The 9,207-nt window shown below is 49.5% G+C and overlaps 1 long non-coding RNA gene across 3 annotated transcripts; it reads left to right on the plus strand.

The window, feature by feature from the left end:
• Positions 1-3,114: 3,114 nt before the first annotated feature.
• LOC109379956 (uncharacterized) lies at positions 3,115-8,864 on the plus strand. Of its 3 annotated transcripts, none has more exons than XR_002123321.1 (3): positions 3,115-3,287; positions 7,434-7,673; positions 8,775-8,864. It is a non-coding gene; the product is annotated as an uncharacterized LOC109379956 (long non-coding RNA). The 3 variants fall into 3 exon arrangements; XR_002123320.1 differs by lacking the exon at positions 3,115-3,287 and adding an exon at positions 3,460-5,259; XR_002123322.1 differs by lacking the exon at positions 3,115-3,287 and adding an exon at positions 3,461-5,259 and having other exon boundaries at positions 7,483-7,673.
• Positions 8,865-9,207: the final 343 nt, after the last annotated feature.

Genomic DNA, 9,207 nt, shown 5'->3' on the forward strand with positions numbered 1-9,207 from the left:
TTGTCAGAAGCGAAATCCTCTACCAGCCATGGCTGCTATAAACAAAAGGCAACGTTGAGAGACAAGAAAGGACTTTTGGGAATTTAAAATGTGATTGCACCAGTAAAATAATTCGACAAAAGTGAAAGATAAAATTGGGAATATTGCCCAGAAAGTAGAATAAAAAAAGAAATGAAAAAATGGGAAAGAATAAGAAAATTAGAGGACTAGCTGGAGGTTCAATATACAACTCATAGGAATGCCAATAACAGAGACCAGAGAAAACAAAGTATATAAAACAAACTATAAAAAAGGAAATTTCACAGAATTGAGAGACACTAGTCTCCAAACTGAAAGGTCACACTGAATGCCCAGCACAATAGATGTAAAAGGAATGACACCAAACTACATTATTGTGAGATATCAGAATAATGAGACTAAAGAAAAGATCTAAAAGCTTTCAGAGGTAATAAAACAGGCGCCACCCAAAGGAACAGGAGTCATAATAGCATTGAACTTCATAATAGCAATGCCGGAAGCAAGAGAGTGGAGCAATGTCTTCACAGTTCCAGAAGAAGATGATTCCCGTTCTAGAATTCTGTGCCCAGCCAAGTGGTCAATGAAATGTGAAGGCAGAACATTTTCAAATATACTGGGTTTCAAGCTTTTACCTCCTGTGCACTTTCCCTCTGAAAGCCATTGGAGGATGTGCTCCATCAAAATGAGAGAGGAAGTAAAAAAAAAGAGAAAGACCCCCAGGAATACCCAGGCAGTTCAACATAGGACAGTCCGTCTATGTATCACGCCACACTACTAGAATGAGAGGGGAGAAAACACGATCATCTCAATTGATACAGAAAAGGCATTTGACAAAATACAACACGGTTTTACCATAGAAGCAGAAAACTAGGAACAGGGCATCTACAAACAACAAACAAACAAAAAACCCTCAAACATCGCACTCAATGGTAGAAGACTGAAAGCTTTCTCTCTCAGATCAGGAAGAAGACAAGGAAGCCCATTTTAACTTCTGCTGTTCAGTATTGGACTGGAAATTGTAGTCAGAGCAATTAGATAAGAAAAAGAAAAGTCACCCAAATTGGAAAGAAAGAAGTAATTACTATCTCTCTTCGTAGCTGACATGATCTTATATATAAAGAATGCACAAGAAAGCTGCTAGAGCTAGTAAATAAAGTTGTGGGGTGTAAGACCAACATGCAAAAATCTCTTGTGTTTCTATATACCAGAAAAACTTTTTAAAAAGTTAAGAAAATAATTCCACTTACAATAGCATCTAAAGGAATAAAATGTTATACCTAGGAATACATTTACACAAGGAAATGAAAGACCTGTGCTGAAAGCTACTAAACATTACTGAAAGAAATTAAACAAGGCCTAAATATATGGAAAGACACCGTTGTTCATGGGTAGGAAGACTTCATATTGTTAAAGTGTCCATACTACTCAAAATGATCTACAGATTCCATGCAAATCCTATCAAAATTCCAATGGCCTTTTTCGCAGGAATAGAAAAGCTGATCCTCATATTCCTATGGAATTGCAAGGGGCCCCCCAAAACCCAAAACAGTCTTGAAAAAGAACAAAGTTGGAGGACTCAGGCTTCCTGCTTTCAAAACTTACTGCAAAGATAAAGTAATCAAAACAGTGTAAGACTGGCATAAAGACCAATAGAATAGAATTGAGAGTCCAGAAATAAACCCATACATGTATGGCCAGTTGAGTTTTGAGAAGAGTGTTAAGTCCATTCAATGGGGGAAAGAACAGTCTCTTCAAGAAATGGTGCTGGGACAACCGTATTTCCACATGTAAAAAAAAAAAAAAGTTGGAAATGAACTCAAAATGGATCGATGACCTAAATATAAGAGCTATAAAACCATACAACCCTTAGAAGATGGGTTGGAGGAGAAACTTCCAGTTTTTATTTCACATTCTTCGGTACGTTGGAATTCTTTGATTTATGCAATACCATCATGTGGGTTTTTTTAAAACCGGCTTTGGGAGGGCAGGGGAGGAAGAACGTGGTGGAACACAAACAGTGATGGCTCTGGAAAGAGGCAGGACCTGGGGCTGTGATTTGCTTGGTGAAGGCAGACCTGGGGCTGTGATTTGATTGCTGCACTTGGCCCGCCGCTGCCCCTCTTTGGGCGAAGGGACAGTCCCACGCTGATGGGTGGAGTGGTGAAGGTGAGGAGTGGGGCATGCAGGGCTTCTCCAGAGCACATTACATCATCCAGTTTTTAAAGCACTGATTCGGAAGTTGTTGACATTTTAATGAAAAGTCAATGGAGGAAGCAGCATGGCAGTCAGACCCTGAGTTACCTACTGAGGAGGGGTCACTGGGTGGGTGGAGCTTTTCTCAGCAGGCCAGGCCTTGACCTTGCCCTGAGTTAGAACCCTCAGTCTGGGCAGCTTTAGATTAATTAGGGAAAGCCTTCCTTCCATGCAAGCTGGGGAGAGCTGAGCCCGGGTTCCTGAGGTCTCCGAAGGGCAGAGCGGGGCCTGGGTCTCAGCTCAGCCATGGTACTCTTCCCAGGACGGTGCCCTGGCAGTGCCAGAGCAGGAGAGCTCTGGGTGGCAGGCTTTGGCTCAACACAAGAGAGTGCCAGAGGTGTCAGGCCTGAGGCTGGCTCAGGAGGGCATGAGCTGCCCCTCCCTGGAGGTGTTCACAAAAAGGGTTAACCACTGAGGCTGGTGGTCCCTTCAGGGACAGGGAAGAGGGGAGGGTTGTATGAGACAATCCATTAGAGCCTTCTCCAGGCTCTAAGAGAAAGGAAAAGTGATTCAGCTGATGGAATCAGAGAAGGCTACGTGGGTGAGTCAGCATTTGAGCTGGACATGAGAGGGTGAGGGTGAGATTTCTTAGCATAGAAATGCGACCTTCCCTGTGAAGCAAGACACGCACCATCATCACCAATTCCCGTGTGGCTCCGGGAGGTGAAGTCAACTTGCCCAAGGTCACACAACTGAAGTTGTGCAGTCGCTTTTAAAAGTTCAGAGGGTCCCCAGGGCAGGGCCCGCGGAGGAGCCAGTGGGTGCAGCCCACATCGTGATTCAGGTCCAGCAGTTAATTAGTAACCGGAAAGCCCTGCAGCCAGGTCCCAGCTGGCAGGACGGGAGGTTGAACTTGAGCTGGTTTGGGAGCCTGAGCGAGTGGGTGACAGGTCGCTCCTGGCTGGAAAGGTTGTTCCAGCAATTCAGGATTGGGGGGAACATGCAGAGAGACAGGAGGGCAGAGCTGTGCTAGGGGCTGCTCCCCAGGATCTGAGCTGGGACCCAAGAGTTTTCAGGTGAGAGGCTCAGCTGTCAGCAGACACCTGCCTGCTAGCCCGTTGGTCTGCCAAACTGACCAACTGGTTACCTTAGCTAACTTCCTTCCTAGCTACCTATTTACTTCCTTTCCTTCCTAACACCCTCCTTTCCAATTCCCTTTTTTCTTCCTAACTCTCCTCTCCCCCCTTCCTTCTTTCCTACTTTTCTTGCCTCCTAACTTCTTTTCCCTCCTTTCTTTCCTTCCTGCCTTCCCTCTTAACTAGCTCTCTGCCATCTCAGTTTTGCCTAATTTTCTTCCTTCCTAACTAACCAATTTGCATCTCCACTTCCATCCCACTGCACTGACTTCATGCCTGCCTTTTCTAAATTCCTAACATCTTCCTGACATTCCAGGCCCTGGGCTTTGGAGTCACGCTGCCTGTGTTCAAATCCCATTTCTATCATTGACTAGCTATGTGGCTCGATCCAGCCGCTTTACCTCCCCAAGCCTCAGTGTCCCTCCTCCTTCAAACAGGGATGATGATAGTTCCTACCCCATGACGTGGTGGGAACAAGATCCGATCAAGCTGGCACTTGGTATGCACTGTCATTGATATGTCATTGGCCTGCATTGGGCGGGCAGGCATGTAAGTGAATCAATTGCAGTAGCGTGAAGACAAATGGGACAACAGGAGCAGGTTGCAGAGAAGGGAGCAAGAAGCCTTAGGAGCCTTAGAGAGCTGCTCAGGTGTGGGAGTCACGGTCAAGGTGATGGGGAGAGTGATGGTGGGCAATGACCATGTCAAAGTTCCCGCCACATCTCAATACCTAAGTATTGTGTGGATGGCAACACCGCGAGAAACTTTACACGATGGTACAAAGATACAAAATAACCTAACCCACCTTGGGTCGCTTGGGTCATGGCCCTACAGCCTTCTTTCTGGGGCTGTGCACCAATGCACGTGTGCATACAGGTCTTTTTTGTCCCTTAACAAAGATGGTAGCCCTGGCACACCTGCCATTTTGAGACCTGCTTTTTCTGCTTGACACCGTAGTGCATCTGTGTTCCTGTTTCGATTTACGTAGGCTTGTATATCGTTTTTATTTGTTGTTGGGTAATTTTCCATTTTATACATGTCCTGTCATTTATCTTATCAATTCCTCCCTTGATTCACTAGTCAAATATGTACTGAGCACCGACTGTGTTCCAGGCCCCATTCTAGCTGCTGGGCATTCAATGGTGAATAAGAGGAGTCTATGCCCTCAGGGCGCTGATGTTCTCATTTGAAACAGACGATGAAGAGCTGCATGAGAAGGTGGAGGGATAAGTGTTATGAAGTAAAATATAAAGCAGAAAAAGTAGATAAGGAATGAACGGGGCTGGGTTTGCAGTAACCAGCCATCCTGGTTCGTCCAGGACTGTACTGGTTTTGACACTCAAAGTCCCACCTCTCGGGAAACCCTTTAAGTCCCAGACAAACCAGGACAGTCGGTCATTGGTAATCAGAAAACGCCTGCCTCAGAGGTCACATTTGAGCAGACACCTCAGTGTCGTTAGTGGAAGCCAGCTATGCAGATATCTCGGGGAAGAGCATTCTAGAAAGAGGGGAAAAAGTAAACGCCACGGGCAGGAGGCCAGAGGGCACTCTGTGTCTGAGGGACAGCAGGAAAGCTGGAGAGGCTGGAGGGTCGTGAGAGGGACAGCAGTGGAGACAAGGTGGAGATGGGGACGGAGCCAGCTCGGATGGAATCTCCTCGATCATAGTAAACACTCTGAACTTCGACCCTACATGTGATAGCCAGTCACTGGAGTCTTGAACAACAAGGTCACATGATCTGATTTACATATTAAGAGTCACTCTGGCTTTTGGTGGAGAAAGATTGTAGTGAGTAAATCAGAGAGTCAGAAGGGAAGCTGTTGCAGTAATCCATGCACTGACGCTGGTGCCTGAGGCAGGGTGGTTGCAGCAGCGGTGGTGAGCAGCCGGGATTTCTGGATGTACTTGGAAGGTAGAGTCTGGTGGGACTGCATGGTGGAGTGGAAGTGGGGTGAGGGTGCCAGGTTTCTAGAATGAATTCCAAGTTGTCGGCTTGAACTTCTGAGTCGGTGGTAGTGGCCATCACTGAGGTGGAAGGAGCAGGCTAGGGCAGAGTGGAAGGAATGTGAGTGCACACTTCTTTGTTTTGGGCATGTTGCAATTGAGGTGCCTCTGAGTATCTAACTAATGAAGCGTCGAGGAAGCAGTTAGGTTTAAAATTCAAGAATTCAAGAGAGAATCAGGACTAGAGAGAGAGACACATTTGGGAATCGTCAAGTATAGTTGGTACTTAATGCCATTAAACTGGTTGAGATCCACTAGGGGACACGTGTAGATAGAGGTCCAAGGGCTAAGCCCTGGGTCAGGCCAGTGTTTAAGGGCAAACAGAGGAGGAGAATCCAACAGAAAGATGGAGGGAAAGCAGTCAGTGTGGTAGGAGGAAAACCAGGAGCTCCTGAAGCCAAGTGGGAGAAGCCGGTGTGTCAACGCCTTCTGAGAGGATGAGTGAGAGGAGGATGAAGGATTCATCGCTGGCTCTGGCACACGGAGGTCACTGGCCCACTGTTTTGGTGGCGTGTGGGGTTGAAAGCCTCTTTGTAATGGGTTTAAGAGAGAAAAGGAAAAGGCAAGGAGACTGAGTTCAGACAACTCTTTCAAGGAGTTTAACCAAGAAGAGGAACAGAGAAATAGACAGTGTCTAGGGGGGATGTAAGATCAAGAGGGAGCTATTACAGCAGGTGCTATTCCGAAGGGCCCTGGGGTGGAACATTTAGGTTATTATTATTATCGCTATTGTTTTCCTGTTCTAAACAGTGCTGCTGAGCGAAGGCCCCATCAAGGGCTTGTTATGGAAAAGAAATGTCCTTGTTCTGGGTATGTGTTTTGTCAACATGACATCCTGCCCATCTGTGTATTGGTTCAACATTTTCTATTTTGTCGGAAGATGGAAGGCTCTGATATTGTTCATTCGGGGTTTTTCTTGGTTGACACCCCCAGGCACCCTGTGCCTCAGAACCCACAGAGAACCCCTAAGATCACCGGGCTCAGGTCCCTCCCTGGCCAACCCTCTTGGCCCCAGCCCCATGAATTCTTCCACTGTGGTGAACTGCAGAGATCTGGGTGTGGCATATGGTAGCCACACAGAAAGTTCCAGAAGGCCAGGGGCTGTGTCAGGCTCTGTCAACTCCTTCATTCCCCAGAACACCCCTCAGGAGCTCCAGGGGAGAGGAAGGACCCCGTGAGTATCTGATGATCACATCAGGCAGCAAAAACTTCATGAGCTAAGATGCCGGCTGGGACCATGTTTCCTGCCTCTTCCCCAGCCAGACAGCCACCCTGCCCTGGGGACAGCAGGCCAGAGCCCTGGAGGGGCCAGCAGAGAAAGGCCAAGTGCCTGGCAGTCAAAGACCAAGGCCAGCTGGGCTGAGCCGGACACCTGGGCGCCAGGTTCCTCTGGAACACCTGCGGGTTCCTGAGAGGCAAAGGGCTCTCAGCTGCCGTGGTTAATGTCACAGGACCTCATCTTCAGCCCCAGATGGTCTACACTGGGCCTGGATAGGCCCCAGGGAGGATATCTTCTTACAGACAGATCCCCTACACACACACACACACACACACACACACACACACACACACACACACGAGATTTACCAATATCCACCAATATGGATACAGACACAATGACACACAGGTGGTTACACTGTACCTACCACACATGTATCAGTAGGCACACATGTACACACCCACATGCAGACTCACTCATACACACACAAGCACGTTAACATATATAAAGATACACACTGACATGTTGACACACTACACAGAGACTCCCTAAAGCACATACATAAGCACATACTGAGAATACAGTCAGGGATGCAATGATACCATGACAGCTATACAACTGTGGTCACATGACACACACTAACAGCAGCACATGCAGTCATCTCCACATAGACACACACTGGCACGAATACTGTGACATCCAGGGACACACTGACACACCGACAAACAGAAGCGCATCTATGCACGAAACGCCTGCACACACACATCACACACACACACACACCCTGACCCATATGCTCACACACATTCTAACAAGCCCCAAGAGTCTCCAGGGCTCTCCTGCAGCTGTTGCCCACCCCCCAGGGGAAGGCGATGTCCCCAAGAGAACAGAGGTCTCTGGTCCCATCTTAAGCTCTGCTGGGTCCTGCATGACATCAACAGCCACCTCGCTGCTGCCGGGAGTTTGGAGCTGGGGCCAGGCCGGCGCCAGGCACAGACACTTTGGCCCTTGTTGGGAGAACAGAGAGAGGCTCTCTTGTCCACTGCCCGTCCTCTGACTCCAACTGCTGGCTCTCTCAGTGGCCTCTCCTCAGGCTGCTGCAGGTACGTGGGGCTGGGGAGGCCAGGGCCTGGCAAGGGGCCGTCAGGGTCAGCAGGAGAGGGTCAGCAGCTCTGGGGGCTGTCAGAGGGAGCACCAGGCAGCTCTCTCTTTCTCTCTCTCTCAGGGCTCCACAGGGCTGGGCCTCTCCAAACAGCTGGCCAGGGGGACTCCCTCCCTTCCCCTGTGGTCACTTTCCCAGCTCCCAAGAAGGCCATGGGGTGGTGTCTCCAGGAGCCCCCTTGTAAAGATGGGTAGTCTCTACCCACAGAGGGCCAGGGCTGTGATCTTGGGAGGCCCAGCACCCAGCAGTCCCTGCAAGCAAATGGACTGCCAGGAGAGATCTCGGCTCTTAGCCTTGACCTTCCAAGCAGGGATAAGGCTGTGGGGCCCTGGGTACCCTGAGCCAAGGCCTAGATATGCCAGCTTTCTCTGCCCTGCAGGGTTGGAGCAGGAAAGACACTGTGCTCCTGGCTGCATAGACCAGCTGGTCTGTTTGATCTCAAACAGACACTGGCCAGGCTTAGGTGTCTCTATGGATCTGGCCCAAGGCCCCCAAGGCAGCTGCCCTTCCAGGAGCATTACGCGGAAGTCCTTGTGGCAGAGAGATAATAACACAGAACTCAGCCTGGGGTTCTTCATAGGAATTCAGGGTTGCAACCTGCCTGTATGGGAGCCTGGGGAGGCCAGCCTGCCCCCTCACAAGTTGTGTGACCCTAGGCAAGTCCCTTTCTAGTGAAATAGGGGCAAGGGTTCAGACTTTATGCTCCGCTAGGGTCCTTCCAGCCCTAGTCACCCTGGACTTCTGTAATGGCCCCGGCTTACAGGGACCATGCTCCCCTGGCTATCTGCAACCCTTGAAAAGACTCAGCCTGGGAGGGGCCACCCCCGACCATGCTTTCGCCTTCTCTCCTGAGATGTTTGGCTAGAAAGCCTGGGTCCAGGGGATATCATTTCCTGTCCGATGTAGAGGTTGCTGGCCTCTGGGGTAGAAGCACAGATGGGGTTGGGGAGGGGTGGCAAAGGCAGCAGTGCCTGAAGCCCTAGACACGTGACGCTAACTCCCCAACCAGCTCTCTCATATCTGTTCCTCCTTGTGCTCCCAGCCTCTACCTGAGCACGGTTACAGAATGAACTCTAGCCCTAGCCTGGTTGGGACCCCGAGTCCACAGGTGAGTGCGTCTTGGTTCCCACCACCAGGGGGCTCACTTCTACAGCTAAGAAAATGAACAGACTCCCCGTCAGCCTGGTGGATCATCCTAGATAGGATGGGGCGAGACGGGCAGGGAGGGACGGCCGGACAGGAGGCACCGTGAGCTCACAGAAGTGGGCCATTTGCAGGGTAAATAAGAGACTTGGGAAAAGGCTTCAAGCAGTAAATGAGGTAGAAAAGTCATGGGATTGGCCTTGAGGACACCTGGGTTCTAATCCCCATGGGGCTGCCTGGTAAGTCCTTGGACAGCTCTTCTCTGGGCCTGTTTCCTCACCTTCACAACTGGCATGACAGCCAGCAGCCTCCCAAGGCTGTTGTGAGAAGCA

Source organism: Hipposideros armiger, unplaced genomic scaffold (genome assembly GCF_001890085.2).
Source record: "Hipposideros armiger isolate ML-2016 unplaced genomic scaffold, ASM189008v1 scaffold_31, whole genome shotgun sequence".
Lineage (NCBI taxonomy): Eukaryota > Metazoa > Chordata > Mammalia > Chiroptera > Hipposideridae > Hipposideros > Hipposideros armiger.